The sequence below is a fragment of the Mus musculus genome, chromosome 10 (genome assembly GCF_000001635.26).
Source record: "Mus musculus strain C57BL/6J chromosome 10, GRCm38.p6 C57BL/6J".
In the NCBI taxonomy this organism is placed as follows: Eukaryota; Metazoa; Chordata; class Mammalia; order Rodentia; family Muridae; genus Mus; species Mus musculus.
The window spans coordinates 6,529,437-6,547,726 of NC_000076.6; positions in this window are offsets into that span (position 1 = coordinate 6,529,437).

Consider the following 18,290-nt stretch of genomic DNA (forward strand, 5'->3'; position numbering starts at 1 on the left):
ACATTTGCAAACAATTTCTCAGGTAAACCCCGCAATTCATCAGATAAAAAAAAAATCCATGCAATATTGAGGTAAAAGTAATGGAATATCATTTGTTGATCAGTATTCCCAGGTTCTACTACAAAAGCAGAGCAAAGCAAAACAAAACAAACAAAAACCTTGGTAAGTTTATTTTCAAGGCTCTGTGCTTAAACTAGAAACAGAAACTCTCTAGTGTAGATTATCATGATTTTATGGATCTATAACACAATTGCACTATGCTACCTATATAACAAATATGTAATTATGGTCTTCTATTCCTCTGTTTCTCATTCTTATGTCACTTTTTTTGTGAAATCTCTCCCATTTTTTTCATTTATTTATCTTCTGAATTTATCTGTTTTACCCAGTGAGTTACTCATGTTAATTTAATTTATAGATGTATTTTTAATTTTAGGTGTATCAGTATTTTTCCAAGCAGGTATGTCTGTGTACTGTGTGTGTACAGTTCCCACAGAGGGCAGTAAAGGGTGTTGGGTCCTGTGTCATTGGAGTGACAGGTGGCTGTGATGAGTGCTGGGAATCAAACATGGGGCCTCTGGAAGAAAAGCCAGTACTCTTGACCAACATGACAGTCTCTCTAGCACATTAACGGAGCTTGCAATTCAATGAGTCTTTTTTTTTTTTTTTATGTTGAGTAAAGATTAGAAAAGTTGAGGTTAAGCACTCCAGCCATCTGATGAGCCACATAGTCTCTGTTGCAGCTGTTCTGGTCAGTCTTTGTGTTAGGAACATGAAATAGATATAGCTGTCTTTCAGTGTACCTTTTTTTCTCTTCTTTTGTGATTGCTGATTGGTCTATATATGTTTCCTTTAGTCTTTATTTAACATTCAGAGTGCTTTATTGAATTTACAAGGGTGGCATTAGTCAGCTGTGTTATGCATGTGGCACCAAGTCTTTTAGTCACAAGCTTATGTGGTCCATTCATATTTTAGTGTCCTAGAAAGCAAAGAAGTTGATGTGCTTTCACTCTGAAAGAGAGACACAATAGTATGATGCCATGGAACAGACATGCAGTTACAGCTATTGAAATTTTTGGCTTTATAAACAATCTGCCTGAAGTGTATCTGAAATCAATGTTTGCCTACCTACAGCTGAGGCTATCTGTTGTGCAGTTAAATCACAAAATTAAATCCACATTTATATTAGTACCAAATTAAATAACAAATTATGGGTTTAGTTTGACCATAGAAAATAAAAAGTATCTCTAATATTGATCAGTTTGGGGAAAGATAATTCTTTCTGAGTTTACCAGAAATATAGAAAGCTCTGGTAAAGGAGTTAGCCATACTTTGAGAATCCTACTCCATAATTTCATGGAATTAAACAGAGAAATAAAGAACTCACAAAAGATCTGGGACAGAGGAATCATAAGCAACACTGTTATTTTTCACCATAATTTGAGAAAAAAATTCCCAAACAACTTTGATAAACTGAAAAGGAAGAGGGAGAATGGAACGTTCAGCAGCAGCAATGGAAACTGGGTGACAGAAAGAAGACTCTGAGCACAAAGTCCTCTGCTTTGTCTGAATGGCAATGGATACAGAGAAGATGGCTAGACCCCTGTACTGGCTAGTTTTATGTCAACTTGACACAGCTGGGGTTATCACAGAGAAAGGAGCTTCAGTTGAGGAAATGCCTCCATGAGATCCAACTCTAAGGCATTTTCTCAATTAGTGATCAAGGGGGAAAGGCCCCTTGTAGGTGGGACCATCTCTGGGCTGGTAGTCTTGGGTTCTATAAGAGAGCAGGCTGAGCAAGCAAGCCAGTAAAGAACATCCCTCCATGGCCTCTGCATCGGCTCCTGCTTTCTGACCTGCTTGAGTTCCAGTCCTGACTTCCTTGGTGATGAACAGCAGTATGGAAGTGTAAGCCGAATAAACCCTTTCCTCCCCAACTTGCTTCTTGGTCATGATGTTTGTGCAGGAATAGAAACCCTGACTAAGACAACCCCACTGTTGCCTTCCATACATACCAGACTCCAACAAGTGGGGTCCTAAAGGCTCTGTACACTTGGCAGCCCTAACAACCCCATGAGCTATGGCATCTTGAGCTTTCATACTGCAAGGGCTGCTGCCTGAAATTCATAGGTCCAGAATCTTAAACTCCTCTTTAAAGACTCAGTGATGGTACAGGTTCCTCTGTTGCTGCATGGGCAGAAAGCAGAAGACAGTGAGGTCAGTTCTTTGCTCTAGGGTGGCCAATATAAAACATTAGTCTTCTATAAAACATACTCTTTTTCTATAAAACCTACTCTTGGATGAATTGCTTAAGGCATGTTGGCATTTTGGCAAAATTTAAGGATATAGACATATTACAGAAAACTTTTCCCATCTTGATGTTCACTCTACTTGTAACCTACTGAATCCCCCCAATTCCAGAAGAAACAGAATGTCTTCATGTAGAGGCTTGTTCCTACAATGCCTTTGTCTCTGAGGTTCTATATCAAGGCTATAACATGAATAAGACTAACAGGTTAGATAGCATCTAGCTGAAGATCCTACCAACAGATTCTGGCATGCAAGATGGCCCTTGTGTTAGTGACTGGGTTACATTTTTCCTGAGAAGCAAGTCAGTAGGCTGTGTATGTGTGGACTGAGAAGGATTTATTCTCATAAATTCACTCATATGATTTTGTAGATTGGAAAGCCAAATATCCACAAAGTAGGCCAGTGTCATCACCCTGAGGTCTGGGGATGTCAGCATTGCATTTAAATCTAATGGTTGTCTGTTTCACATTCCCTTTAGCTTGGAAAAGGCTGCTCATTCCCTAAGGGTTCAAGTAAGCAAATGAGAGCCACTCAAGTTATGAAGGACAATCTAGTTTACCTAAAGTATATCAATTAAAGTGTTAAGCCCATACAGACCTCCCCTTGTGAAGCATCAAGGATAATGTTTAATGATATAGCTTAGAAATAATTTTCCTTCATGTGGTTAGTCAAGACTGTACATGTTTAATCCTAATCTTTGAACTTACACTCTTTATTATTGTTTTATTTAATATTGATGTCCTGTCTTTCTACTGTAGTTTTTCTGATAATATAAGTTTAGGAGATAGCAGGTTGAACACAGAGGAGAGTGGGTTGACCACATAAAGTGCTCAGCATGGCCTTCAGCAATTTTCAAAGAAACTTACAACAATAAGAAAGAGTTCCATTTTTTCTGATGTTGTATCATTTTAAATGTAAAATTATAAAGCTGTTCAAATGTATTAAAGAATTATCTTTGAATTTCAACAATATAACACTGTATTAAATTCCTGATGCTTTTACTCTTTGTAAAGATACACATATAACAGCCCATAACCAGGAACATTAAAAAACAGGATCAATTCTCTTATAATAGTGTCAAAAAATATATACGATCATAGTGCTGTAACATCCTATAAATAATAGGTAGAGTGGGAGCCAGGCCAATACATAATCAGATACTGGGGAAAGGGAAAGGGTATAATGGTAGCATTTGTTGTGAAAATGGGCTATATTATTTTCCCCATTACATAGACATCACAAAGTTTACTCATATCAAATTTACCATTTCTAAATATCTGCATTTTTGACTATGAGTGAACATGAATGGATCTCCCCCCAAAGGTCAGCAATCTTAATCCATAAGCCCATATAATAATTGATAGCATCACCACACATGATGCTAAAATGTTTACTGCTGTACAGCGTTCACATTTCTCTGGGCAAGGATTTGCCAAAACCAAGAGAGGTCCCAGGTCAGTTACAGGTGAACACCTTGGTCTCACATGGCTAGGAATCACCAATTAGGTATCTCTGGTCCCAAAGAGACCAGTCAGCCCAGGAGAGCATGCATGCTACAGAAGCAACATAGCTTCTGGGACAGTGTCCCTTTTGGGCTGTCATCTTCAGCCAGGAGGCATAGCTGAGCTCAAGACCTCTGTGCATTTTCCCTTCCAGAGAAGAGTCGGTCTCCAGAAAGGCTCTGAACATGGGGCAAGATGAGAACAACATCTTGTATCCCAGGTCCCTCAGAGACCAATCTGCTCAGGAGAGTGTACAGGCTGCAGAAGCAACATAGCTTCTGGGGCAGGGTCAATTTCAAGCATTCATCTTCAGCCAGGAGGCAGAGCTGAGCTCCAGAACTCTGTGCACCTTCCCTGCAAGAGGAGAGCTTGCCTGCAGAGAATACTCTGACCACTGAGACTCAGGAAGGAGTTGGATTCCCAGGAGTGCTGACAGAGGCTAACAGAATCACAGGAGGAACAAGCTCCAGCCAGAGACAGCTATAACAACTAATGCCAGAGGTTACAGAATGACAAAAGGCAAACATAAGAATCTTACTAACAGGCCAAGACCACTCAGCAGCATCAAAACCCAGCACTCCCACCACAGCAAGTCCCGGATACCCCAACACACCTGAAAAGCAAGATTTGGATTTAAAACTATATCTCATGATGTTGGTAGAGGATTTTAAAATGGACATTAATAACTCACTTAAAGAAATACAGGAGAACACTGCTAAACAGGTGGAAGTCCTTAAAGAAGAAACACTAGAATCCCTTAAAGAATTACAGGAAAAAACAACCAAACAGGTGAAAGAATTGAACGAAGGCATCCAAGATCTAAAAATGGAAGTAGAAACAATAAAGAAAACCAAAATGGAGACAACTCTGGAGATAGAAACCCTAGGAAAGAAATCAGAAACCATAGTTGTGAGCATCAGCAACAGAATACAAGAGACAGAAGAATCTCAGGTGCAGAAGATTCCATGGAGAACATGGACACAACAATCAAAGAAAATGCAAAATGCGAAAAGATCCTAACCCAAAACATTCAGGAAATTCAGGACACAATGAGAACACCAAACCTAAGGATAATAGGAGTAGATGAGAATGAAGATTTTCAACTTAAAGGGCCAGTAAATATCTTCAACAAAATTATAGAAGAAAACTTCCCTAATCTAAAGAAAGAGATGCCCATGAACATACAAAAAGCCTAAAGAACTCTAAATACACTGGACCAGAAAAGAAATTACTCCCTACACATAATAATCAGAACAACAAATGCACTAAATAAAGACAAAATATTAAAAGCAGTAAGGGGAAAAAGGTCAAGTAACATATAAAGGCAGACTTATGAGAATTACACCAGACTTCTCACCAGAGACTATGAAAGCCAGAAGATCCTGAACAGATGTTATACAGACCCTAGAAGAACATGAAATCTCAGGGACTATACCCAGCAAAACTCTCAATTACCATAGATGGAGAAACCAAAGTATTCCATAATGAAACCATATTCACACAATATCTTTCCATGAATCCAGCCCTTCAAAGGATAATAAAGGGAAAAAAACCAACATAAGGACAGAAATTATGACAAAAAAAAAAGAAAGTAATCCTTCAACAAACCTAAAAGAAGATAGCCACAAGAACACAATCCCAAATCTAACAACAAAAATAACAGTAACAATTACTTTTCCTTAATATCTCTTAATATCAATGGAATCAATTCTGCAATAAAAAGACATAGACTAATAGACTGGCTACACAAACAGGACCCAGGATTTTGCTGCTTATAGGAAACCCATCTCAGGGAAAAAAGACTGACACTACCTCAGAATGAAAGGCTGGAAAACAATTTTCCAAGCAAATGGTCTGAAGAAACAAGCTGGAGTAGCGATTCTAATATCAAATAAAATCGACTTCCAACCCAAAGTTATCAAAAAAGACAAGGAGGAACACTTCATACACATCAAAGGTAAAATCCTCCAAGAGGAACTCTCAATTCTGAATATCTATGCTCAAAATGCAAGGGCAGCCACATTCATTAAAGAAATTTTATTAAAGCTCAAAGCACACATTGCACCTTATACAATAATACTGGGAGACTTCAACACTCCGCTCTTAGCAGTGGAAATCATGGTAATAGAAACTAAACAGAGAGACAGTGAAACTAACAGAAGTTTTGAAACAAATTGAACTAACCGATATTTATAGAACATTTCAGCCTAAAGCAAAATAATATATCTAATTCTCAGAAACTCATGGTACTGTCTCCAAAATTGTCATATAATTGATCATAAAACAGACCTCAACAGATACAAGAAGAATGAAATAATTCCATGCACCATATCAGATCACCACAGACTAAGGCTGGTCTTAAATTACAAGAAAAACAATGAAAACCACACATACACATGGGAACTTAACAACCCTCTACTCAATGATAACTTGGTCAAGGAAGAAATAAAGAAATTAAAGACTTCTTAGAGTTTAATGAAAATGAAGCCACAACATCCCCAAACTTATGGGACACAACTAAAGCTGTCCTAAGAGGAAAACTCATAGCTCTGAATGCCTCCAAAAAGAAACTACAGAGAGCATACACTAGCAGCTTGATAACACACCTAAAAGCTCTAGAACACAAGGAAGCAAATTCACCAAGAGGAGTAGACAACAGAAAATAATCAAACTCAGAGCTGATATCAATCAAGTAGAAACAAAAAGAACTATTCAAAGAATCAAGCAAACCAGGAGCTGGTTCTCTGATAACATCAACAAGATAGATAAACCCTTATCCAGACTAACTAGAAGGAACAGGGAAAATATCCTAATAAACAAAATCAGAAATGAAAAGAAAGACATAACAACAGAACACAAGGAAATCCAAAACACCATCAGATCCTTCTACAAAAGGCTATACTCAACAAAACTGGAAAACCTGGATGAAATGGACAAATGTCTAGAGAGATACAAGGCACCAAAGTTAAGTCAGGATCAGATTAATGATATAAATAGTTCCATATCCCCTAAAGAAATAAAAATAGTCATTAATAGCCTCCCAATTAAAAAAAAAAAAAGCCCAGGACCAGACAGGTTTACTGCAGAGTTCTATCAGATCTTCAAAGAAGACCTAATTCCAATTCTCCTCAAACTATTCCACAAAATAGAAATAGAAGGTTCTCTACCCAGTTAATTCTATGAAGCCACGACTACTCTGATACGTAAACCACATAAAGACCCAACAAAGAAAGAGAACTTCAGACCAATTTCCCTTATGAATATCGATGCAAAAAAAAAAAAAAATTCTCACTAATGGAATCCAAGAACACATCAAAACTATCATCCATCATGATCAAGTAGGCTTCATCTCAGGGATGAACAAATGGTTTAATATACAGAAATTCATCAATGTAATCTACTATATAAACAAACTCAAAGACAAAAAACACATGATCATTTCGTTAGATGCTGAGAAAGCATTTGACAAAATCCAACACTCATTCATGATAAAAGTCTTGGACAGATCAGGAATTCAAAGCCTATACCTAAACATAATAGAAGGAATCTACAGCAAACCAGTAGCCAACATCAAACTAAATGGAGAAAAACTTGAAGCAATCCCACTAAAATCAGGGTCTAGACAAGGCTGCCACTTTCCCTCTACCTATTCAATATAGTACTTGAAATCCTAGCCAGAGCAATTAGACAACAAAAGGAGGTCAAGGTGATATAAATTGGAAACGAAGAATTCAAAATATCACTATTTGCAGATGATATGATAGTATATGTAAGTGACCCTAAAAATTCTACCAGAGAGCTCCTAACCCTGATAAACAGCTTCAGCGCAGAAGCTGGATATAAAATTAACTCAAACAAATCAGTGGCCTTTCTCTATACAAAGGATAAACAGGCCGAGAAAGAAATTAGGGAAACAACACCCTTCACAATAGTCAAAATAATATAAAATACCTTGGTGTCATTTTAAGGAAGTGAAATATCTATATGATAAGAACTTCAAGTCTCTGAAGAAAGAAATCGAAGAAGATCTCAGAAGATGTAAAAGATCTCCAATGCTCATGGTTGGCAGTATTAGTATAGTAAAAATGTCTATCTTGCTGAAAGCAATCTACAGATTCAGGGCAATCCTCATCAAAATTCCACCTTCATTCTTCAATGAATTAGAAAGGGCGATTTGCAAATTCACCTGGAATAACAAAACCCAAGGATAAAAAAAACTATTCTCAACAATGAAAGAAACTCTGGGGGAATCACCATGCCTGGCTACAAGCAACTGTGATAAAAAACTGCATGGTACGGGAACAGTGACAGACAAGTAGATCAATGGAATAGAATTGAAGACCCAGAAATGAACCCACACACCTATGGTCACTTGATCTTTGACAAGGGAGCTAAAACCATCCAGTGGAAAAGAGACAGCATATTCCACAAATGTTGCTGGCCCAACTGGCAGTTATCATGTAGAAGAATGGGAATTGATCCATCCTTATCTCCTTGTAAAATCTCAAGTATAAGTGGATCAAGGAACTCCACATAAAACCAGAGACACTGTAACTTATAGAGGAGAAAATGAGGGAAAACCTCGAATATATGGGCACAGGGGAAAAATTCCTGAACAGAACAGCAATGGCTTGTGCTGTAAGATCGAGAATTGACAAATGTGACCTCATAAAATTGCAAAGCTTCTGTAAGGCAAAAGACACTGTCAATAAGACAAAATGGCCACCAACAGATTGGGAAAAGATCTTTACCAATCCTAAATCAGATAGGGTACTAATTTCTAATATATATAAAGAACTCAAGAAGCTAGACTTCAGAAAATCAAATAAGCCTATTTAAAAAATGGGGTACCCAGCTAAACAAAGAATTTTCAACTGAGGAATACTGAAGGGTTGAAAAGCACTTGAGAAAATGCTCAACATCCTTAATCATCAGGGAAATGCAAATCAAAACAACCCTGAGATTCCATCTCACACCAGTCAGCATGGCTAGTATAAAAAATTCAGGTGACAGCAGATGCTGGCAAGGATGTGGAGAAAGAGGAACACTCCTCCATTGCTGGTGGGATTGCAAGCTTGTACAACCACTCTGGAAATCAGTCTGGCAGTTCCTCAGAAAATTTGACATAGTACTACTGGAAGATCTGGGGCATATGCCAGAAGATGTTCCATCTTGTAATAAGGACACATGCTCCACTATGTTCATAGCAGCTTTATTTATAATAGCTAGAAGCTGGAAAGAACCCAGATGTCCCTCAACAGAGGAATGGATACAGAAAATGTGGTACATTTACATAATGAAGTACTACTCAGCAATTGAAAACAATGAATTCATGAAATTCTTAGGCAAATGGGTCTATCTGGAGGGCATCATCTTGACTAAGGTAACCCAATCACAAAAGAACACACATGATATGCACTCACATGATCTGTGGATATTAGCCCAGAAACTTAGACTACCCAAGATACAATTTGCAAAACACATGAAAATCAAGAAGGAAGATCAAAGAGTAGATACTTTGTTCTTTTTCAGAATGGGGAACAAAATACCCATGGAAATAGTTACAGAGACAAAGTTTGGAGCTGAGACAGAAAAAAGGACCATCCAGAGTCTGCCCCACCAGGGATCCATCTCATATACAACCACCAAACCCAGACACTATTGCATATGCCAGCAAGATTTTGCTGACAGGATCCTCATATAGCTATCTCTTGTCAGGCTATGCCAGTGCCTGGCAAATACAGAAGTGGGTGCTCACAGCCATCTATAGGATGGAACACAGGGCCCCTAATGAAGGAGTTAGAGAAAGTTCCCAAGGAGCTAACGGGATCTGCAGCCCTATAGGAGGATCAGCAATATGAACTAACCAGTAACCCCAGAACTGTGTCTCTAGTTGCATATGTAGCAGAGGATGGCCTAGTCGGCCATCAATGGGAGGAGAGGCCCTTGGTCTTACGAAGATCATATGCCCCAGTACAGGGGAATGCCAGGACCAGGAAGCTGGAGTGGGTGGGTTGGGCAGCAGGGCGGGGGTGGGGGGCAGGATATAGGGGACTTTTTGGATAGCAATTGAAATGTAAATGAAGAAAATATCTAATATTTTTTTTAAAAAAAGGAATCACCAGTTGGTGATTTGTATTGCTTTGTCACATAATCATATCACATAGTATTTTCTGTTGTCTGTCTCTGTCAATGGTAGAAGGAGCAGTTCTTACTGCAGACAGGTTTGATGGCTCAGATACTGTTCAGTTGATCTTGTCAACATGGGACATTCCTCTTGGGACATTTTGACAATGAACAAAAGCAAGTGCTGAGGGAAAGACTCAAGGCAGAGCTATTGACCTTTTGTACAGTGTCTAGAGAAGGGTAACTCCTGAACATTAGAAGTACATTTAAATATGCCTTCAATGTCTTTGTCATATTTAGTTAACTGCCACTAGTTTCAATGTAGTTTTTGTTACTTTGTTTAGATTTTATATTTTAATAGCAAAATAGTTATTGCCAATCTACTTTGTTCTTTATTTAAAATTTATTTTTAATGAAAATATTACATCACTTTCCTTTCTTCTTTTTCAATTCCTCCCACCTCACCCCCCTTTTCAGAGTTGTGGATATTGTTACATATCCATGCACTGATCCAGCCTGTGCAAAGTTGAACAGTCTTCTGGGGGTGGGGACAGGGCAGAGTAAGGATGTTTAAAGGAAAGACAGAAAAGAAGGCTAAGAGACAAAAGTTAGAAATCAGGAGGGCTGCAGATCTATACCACACCAGCCTGAATGCATTTCTACTAGACTTTATATACTTTACATTATAGTGGGAATCAAAGTCACAAGCTAGGAGAGACAATGGTAGACATACAAAGGATATGGTCCCACCTGGAGGCTTCCCTGCCCCTTCCACCACACTCAGCCCCTTGCCTTAGGCTTCAAGTGCATTGCCCTTATCATTTCCTGTGTCAGCAGGTCAGGAAATCTGCCAGCAGACCCTGACCTGCCTTAACTCTGCCTGACAGGCAGGCTTTCATAGAAACAGGCAAAAAAGGCTCCTGACATTTATGTAAAGGAATGAAGATAGAAATGCAGTGTGCTGAGTCTGTTCAGTGTTGCTGTAAGTATCTGACTGCGTGGTTGACCACTTGTCAGGCTTACTCATTTTACAAGTAGCAATCTTTTCCTCTGAGACGATCTAGGATTTACTTAGTGCTTCCTTCCCTGGTCCCCTTGTGCACTTGAAACCACTATCTTCTCACATTTTGTTATGTATACTTGATTGCAGTAATACAGTAGTACCCCATAGTTGTAAGTATAGAATCTGGTGTCTGGTTGGAATTTATTTAGTCAACATCATCTTAATACATGCATATGGCTCTTGTACACGACTGTCTGTCACACGATGCCAGTCTAGGAAACATACGCTACTGAGTTCAATATTGATACATGAAAGGTAAGGGTAACAATAATTCAAATTAACTTAGTTATTATAGCTTTAATTATACTTTATCACCTCTTGTCTTCTACTTGACACTATTGTGGCTTAAGAAAAATATGTTTATTGGCCCAATTTCACAGACAAAAGCACAGGGCTCAATGAGCTTAGGTAATCTGATGAAATTTCCTTGATAGAGAGCCCAGGGCTTTTTATGATGGATTCAGAACTGTCTTCTATGCACAAGCAGCATGTGACAGAATCAGAGTTTTATCAATACATTATGCATATATTCTCCAGTAGAAATCAGAGTCACAAAGTTACTTACTTGGCCTACATTATATACACACCTGTGTTATGCATGTGCATATGCATATAACATATATACATATGTTTATATACATGCATGTGTGAAGTTAATTTAATTTGAGAAAAATATTTATTTCAAATTCTACATTAATATGGAAGGCGACTTTTAATGGTATTAAGGATAAAATGACAAATTTTATATAAATTGATGAAATAGCAAACTGATTCTTTGGGTGGGGGGAGGAAAGGGTTTATTCGGCTTACACTTCCATGCTGCTGTTCATCACCAAAGGAAGTCAGGACTGGAACTCAAGCAGGTCAGGGAGCAGGAGCTGATGCAGAGGTCATGGAGGGATGTTCTTTACTGGCTTGCCTCTCCTGGCTTGCTCAGCCTGCCCAAGACTACCAGCCCAGAGATGGTTCCACCCACAAGGGGCCTTTCCCTCTTGATCACTAATTGAGAAGATGCCCCACAGCTGGATCTCATGGAGGCATTTCCTCAACTGAAGCTCCTTTCTCTGTGATAACCCCAGCTGTGTCAAGTTGACACAAAACTAGCCAGTAAAATTGACCCCTTGTCAACTTGACACACAAACACACCACTAGTAAGCCTCAACCCTCAGTTCTTATTCATCCCCAAGGTCTAAATAACTTTAAACAAGCAAACTGATTCTTGAGGCAAGAAGGGCAGGGTCTGTTCCAAAAATCTGTAGATTCTAAAATATCAAGATACTTTCCCTTCACAACTTCAGCATATGTTTGAGAAAGAATAGAAGCTTTGGAGCTGCAGAAATCTGAGGAATGGCCTCAGCAGTTTCCATTAAATGGAGATGTAAGTAATGCAGAGTGAGAATAAAACACCATGCACCACTCAGTTCAGGCTTGCTCAGTGATCCCCAGGTAATGCAGAAAGTTCGTTTAGCTTAAAGAAGTGTTGTTAAGTCTTAAGTTATGTCTGAAAGGACATGGAGCAACAGAGAGAGGATCAGTTTTCAAATAGAACTGTGAGGCTGTTCAAAAGAAGAAATAAAAGGCCATCCAGAGACTGCCCCACCTGGGGATACATCCCATATACAGTCACCAAACCTGGGCACTCTTGTGGATGCCAACAGCTGCTTGCTGACAGGAGCCTGATATAGCTGTTTCCTGAGAGGCTCTGCCAGTGCCTGACAAATACAGAGGTGGATGCTTGCAGCCAACCATTGAACTAAGCACGAGGTCCCCAATGGGGGAGTTAGAGAAAGGACTGAAGGAGCTGAAGGGGTTTCTAACCCCATAAGAAGAACAACAATATCAACTAACCACCACCACCATCACCACCCCCAGCTCCCAGGGACTAAACCTCCAACCAAAGAGTACACATGGAAGGATCCATGGATCCAAATGCATATGTAGCAGAGGATGGTTTTGTCGGACATGAGTGGGAAGAGAGGCCCTTGGTCCTATGAAAGATTGATGTCCCAGTGTAGGGGAATGCTGGGGTGGGGAGGCAGGAGTGGATGGGTGGGTGAGGGAACACTCATAGAAGCAGGGGTAGGGAAGATGGGATAGAGGAATTCGGAGGGGGGATAACTGGGAAAGGGGTTAACACTTGAAATGTAAACAAATAAAATATCAAACTAAAAGTAAAGGGGACCAGGGTGGAGAGAGGAAAGAAGCAGTAGAGAGGAGGGATAGAGGGAGAAAGAGGAGGAAGGAGGAATTCTCCGACTCTACTGTATCACAGCATTAACATTGTATTCCACAACTACACATTTCATCACAATAAGTGACCCCTAGCTGTAAATTTATTTTAAGTATCATCTAATAGAACACATTTTATATGATCAAAACCAAAATGAACAAAACAATACAAACAAACAAAACCCTAAACTATTATTGGAAAAACCAAATAGTGTAACATTTTAGAATGTCAAAATACAGTGTTAATTACTTATTTCTGGCCTCAAAAGGCATGCTTACAGTAATTTACTGAAATAAGATGATTTTAATGGTTTCCACTGTCTGGAAACAGAGAGTCTAGTCTTACTGTAAACCAGATTCCAAGATTAAATTTAAAAGACATTCAAATGAGATTTCAGTTTCTTTATTAAAACAAAATATAAGCTTAATAACAAATCCCTTCTCAATGTCAAAGTGGGTCAAGATAAGGAGATTTAGATATTTAGCAAAGGTTCAATATAAATCCCTAGATAGAGTTTCAAAACTAGACTATAATGTTCAGGGAGCAAAATATTTACTTTAATTGGGGGAGGAGATATCAATAAGTTAGATATTATAAGGATAAGATTTAAATTTGTCACAAGATAGACTTTTACATGTTTAGAGGAATTCAGTGAAGAGATTCACCCCACCCTTATATGAATCCTAGTTACTTTTCTATTACCATGACAAAACACCATGACCAAGGCTACTTGTAGTATAAAGCATTTAATTTGAGATGTCATAGTTCTAGAGAATGAGTCTAATACCATCATGGCAGCAAGCAAGGCAGCAGGCAGGCATGATGCTGAACACAACCACTAGGCAGACAGAGATGATTGGTAATAACTGGCTGGGCCTTTGACACCTCAAGTGATACATTCACTCCAACAAAGCCATACTTCCTAATCCTTCCCAAACAGATCCACCAACTGAGTGCTCAAGTAAGTGAGCTTATGAGGTCCATTCTCCTTCAGCCCACCACATAAGTCATTGGCTGAATTTTGTATCTAAGATATTGAGTAAGGTACCTTCGACTTTCTCATGTCATTCACCTCTGAACCATCAGTGTCTTATCTTGACATCACATTGAACTTGATATCAACCAATCCTGGCACCACTGTTATAGTTCTTAGACATTATTGCTTTATTAAATGTGCCAAGAATAAATAAATACAAATATTTGGTAAGAATTTTACATATATATATATATATATATATATATATATATATATACACATATATATACATAATTATATGTTTTATATGGTTTATATATATATTTATATATATAGTTCAAACTACTGTCTATGAATAAAAAATGTTCAGTACTATTTTTGTATTCCTTTTATCAATTTTATTGAGTTTTTTATACATGCATAAAATATGTTTTGATCAAATTTACCTCCAATTTCTCCTCTGTACCCTCTGTCACTTTTTCTTCCCAACTTCATGTCCTCTCTCTTCCATAAAAATCCAGAGTCCGCTCAGCTTAGCATATATGCATATAGGTGTAACACCATTTAAGGGAAACGAGTAGCCTTTCAAGGAATGTTTCCCTCAAGAAAATGGATTTTCTGTTCCCTGGAAGCCATCATCTGCCAACAGTTTCTCAGCTAGGAAGTGAACTCATGAGCCCCTCGCATTTCATGAGATCTTGGCTGTCTTTATCTTGCATAAGTCATGTCCATGCAGTCATAGTTTCTGTTGAGTGTATGGGTGTCATGGCTCTATCATGTGCTGAAAATGCTATTTTGCTACAGAAACTTCTTCCCTCTGACTTTTACAATCTTTCTAGTGCCTTTTCCAAGATGATCTCTGAGCCTCATGAAGAAGGTGGAATACAGGTGTCCAATTTAGAGCTATGTACAAACCAAGTCTGCCTTGCTGAATTTATTGAGATTTGTTGCAAAAGGAAGTTTTTCTAACGATGATTGAGAGATCTCCTATTCTATCTTTATAGAGAACAGAACTTAGAGATCCATTTAGCAGCATTATAACAATGACTTGTCAATAAAAGAATCAAGATAAAGCACTGGGAGACATTTTCCCAGCAGGTATACAGTTATCTGAAGTAACTTCAGGACTTCCTGACTTATGGCGATACTAAGCTACAAGAATTACAAGGAAAGATTACTCACAAACGGTGAATCATTCAAATTCCATGACATGATCTTCACATCAGTTATTCTCGTATGACTCCAGGTTAATAAGAAAACACAAGTAGCAAAAATCCATACCATTTGTGCTGTTAAAAAAACACTAGCTTTGGTGTGAGTTCACTGGCACAATGGATAATGATTGCAAAATACATAGCACAGGATAAGTGTGGATCTGTTTTGATATTAGCTGCACGTGAGTTTCTCTACAATAACTTTGGGGAACCAGACAAACACAAGACTTTCTCAGGAGACCTGATGGAAGGACAAATAAAGCTTTAGTTTTGTGTCCTTGTTCAGGAGTGGACTTGCCAAAGCTAGTCTAGGACTGGAGCCAGCATCCCAAAGAAGTCAGCACTCCAGTTTGTGGGGACCTGACTCTTCCCTCTGGGATGTGGTTGCTAATTTTTAGTCCAGCTGTGTCTGAGGCATTGCATGGTTGTTGTTATTGGTGTTGTTGTTTTGTTTTGTTTGTTTTGTTTGTTTTTTTCCCCAACTATGTCTGACTTAGCTATCTGTCAACCTTTAATACCATCCAGAAGGAAACTTTTCTTCAAAATATGATATAAAAAGGCAGTGCTGCACTACTGTTCTCTGGAGTCCATTTTCATTATTGTAATTTTCCATGTAAAAGCCTAAACCATATACTCTGTCCTAAAATGACATATAATAACCTAAATCAACTTAATTTTGCTGCACTTTCCTTTAATTTTCAAATGATTTGGAATATCTTATCAAAATTACTGCTTAACACAAAGGTGCTTAAAACAGAATAGAGTCTGTAACAGTAGCTCAAGAATGCAGTTCTTCCTATTGCAGCTCAGAGAATAACCAGTGGAGGATGGCTACCCTCCTTCTAACTAGAATGGATTAAGGAACAGCCAGGTAGCTTATTGGACACAATTTGGTCAATTACCAATAAAGACTCATCTCCATTGATGTGGATGACATAATACAATCTTCTGAGGGCTCAGATCAAGCAAAATGGGAGAAAAGGACAATTGTTTTCTCTCTCTCTTCTGAAGCCAGGACATTAATATGCTTTTGAACTCTGGGGCTCTCGGTTCCCAGAGGCACTATTAAAAGACCTGGGACTTGGGAGGGGGGTGCTCACCCTATTGGCTTCTTTGGTTCTTAAGCTTTCAGAGCCAATCTAACTTGTACCACGGGCTTTCTTTATAGGTTTCAGAAAGCAGACTGTATGGTTATATAAGTGTATGAGCTGAAGAGGTCTGCAACCCTATAGGTGGAACAACAATATGAATTAACCAGTACTCCCCCCGCCCCGGAGCTTGTGCCTCTAGCTGCATGAAGATGACCTAGTCGGCCATCATTAGGAAGAGAGGCCCCTTGGTCTTGCAAACTTTATATGCCCCAGTACAGGGGAATGCCAGGGCCAAGAAGTGGGAGTGGGTGGGTAGGGGAGCAGGGAGGGAGGAGGGTATAGGGATAGTATTTGAAATATAAATAAAGAAAATATCTAATTAAAAAAAAAGAAAAAAGTAAGTGTATGAGCTAATTTTCATGACAAAAGATCAGATTTGTAGAGAGAGAGAAAGGTGATAAGTAGACCAATCACTTAATCGATCAATCCACAGATAGACAGATAAATAGATGATGGATGGATGGATAGATAGATGGATAAATGGATGGATAGGTGGATGGATGAATGGATGGATGGATACATGCATGCATACATACATGATACCTAAGGGTAGACATAAGCTAGGCATAAAATGGAGAATTTCAAATAATACGGCTGGAATACATGTAAAATTTCCCATGCTCCAGCCTAAGTTCTTATTCAATTGTTGTTGAATTGGTTAGTCAAATGAATGAATGAATTTACACACTCAAGTTTAGGTTCAAAGACTAGTTTTGTTAGATCCTCTATTCAGGTGCCTCCCACATCTAGTCTGACCCACTTCAAGCTTTTCCTTCACATGGAGCATGTTCATATACCTAGGTAAACTCAGTATGATTTCATACTGATGAAGTATAAACACAAAAATTAAGAATTCTATATGGAATTATAGGGAACCTCTTGGGTTGTTATAGGATAATGTTCATACAGTGTGTATTAGTTACATATACATGACCAAAGCATGAAAGGTAGAAGTTTCAAAGAAAGAACGGCTTGCTTTGGCCATAATGTCAGCTTTTCATGATGGAAAAAGTGTCATAAAGAATAGAACCATATTATCCTATACCAGGAAGCAGAAAGAACCAAAGCTAATATACTACGATGGGCTAGGTCTCAGTGACACACTTTCTCCATCTAGGTTCCCTCTCCAAGGACCCTAGAACCTCCCAGAATAGTGCCACCCACTAATGAGTGGGCATTCAAACCTCTTATAGATACTTGTTTTCAATCAATACGTGTAGAACACAAAATTAAGTTTGAAAGAATTCACTCAATTGTTAAATAGACAAGATGTAAGTAGATCAATAAGAGATAATAATGTCCATTGTCTTTGTATAAGTTTTCTCTCCTATCTTGAATACATAGCATAAAATAAATCAATCCACAAAGACAGGAAATACACTGGACCTCCTGGTGTTCCACTGACTAATCTGAAATCCCTGAGACCTGGCTCTGAGAAGATTGTCATCCTGAATTCAGACAGCAATTACTGGAACAGATTCAGAACAATTGCCTTCTCTTCTGTTTTGAGCGTAAAATATTCCCCATAGCTGGATGTGCTTGCACACTTGTTCCCCAGCAGTAATGCTGTTTGGAGACCTGAACTTGGGATGTGGACCACTAGGGACATGGTCGTGCGAGTGTTGCATCCTGGTTTCCTCTTGTTATGCTGCCACTTCCTCATCAGTCTCAGTGAGCAGTCCTGACTTTTGTGTCTGCCAAATGAGGAAGCTGCTTTA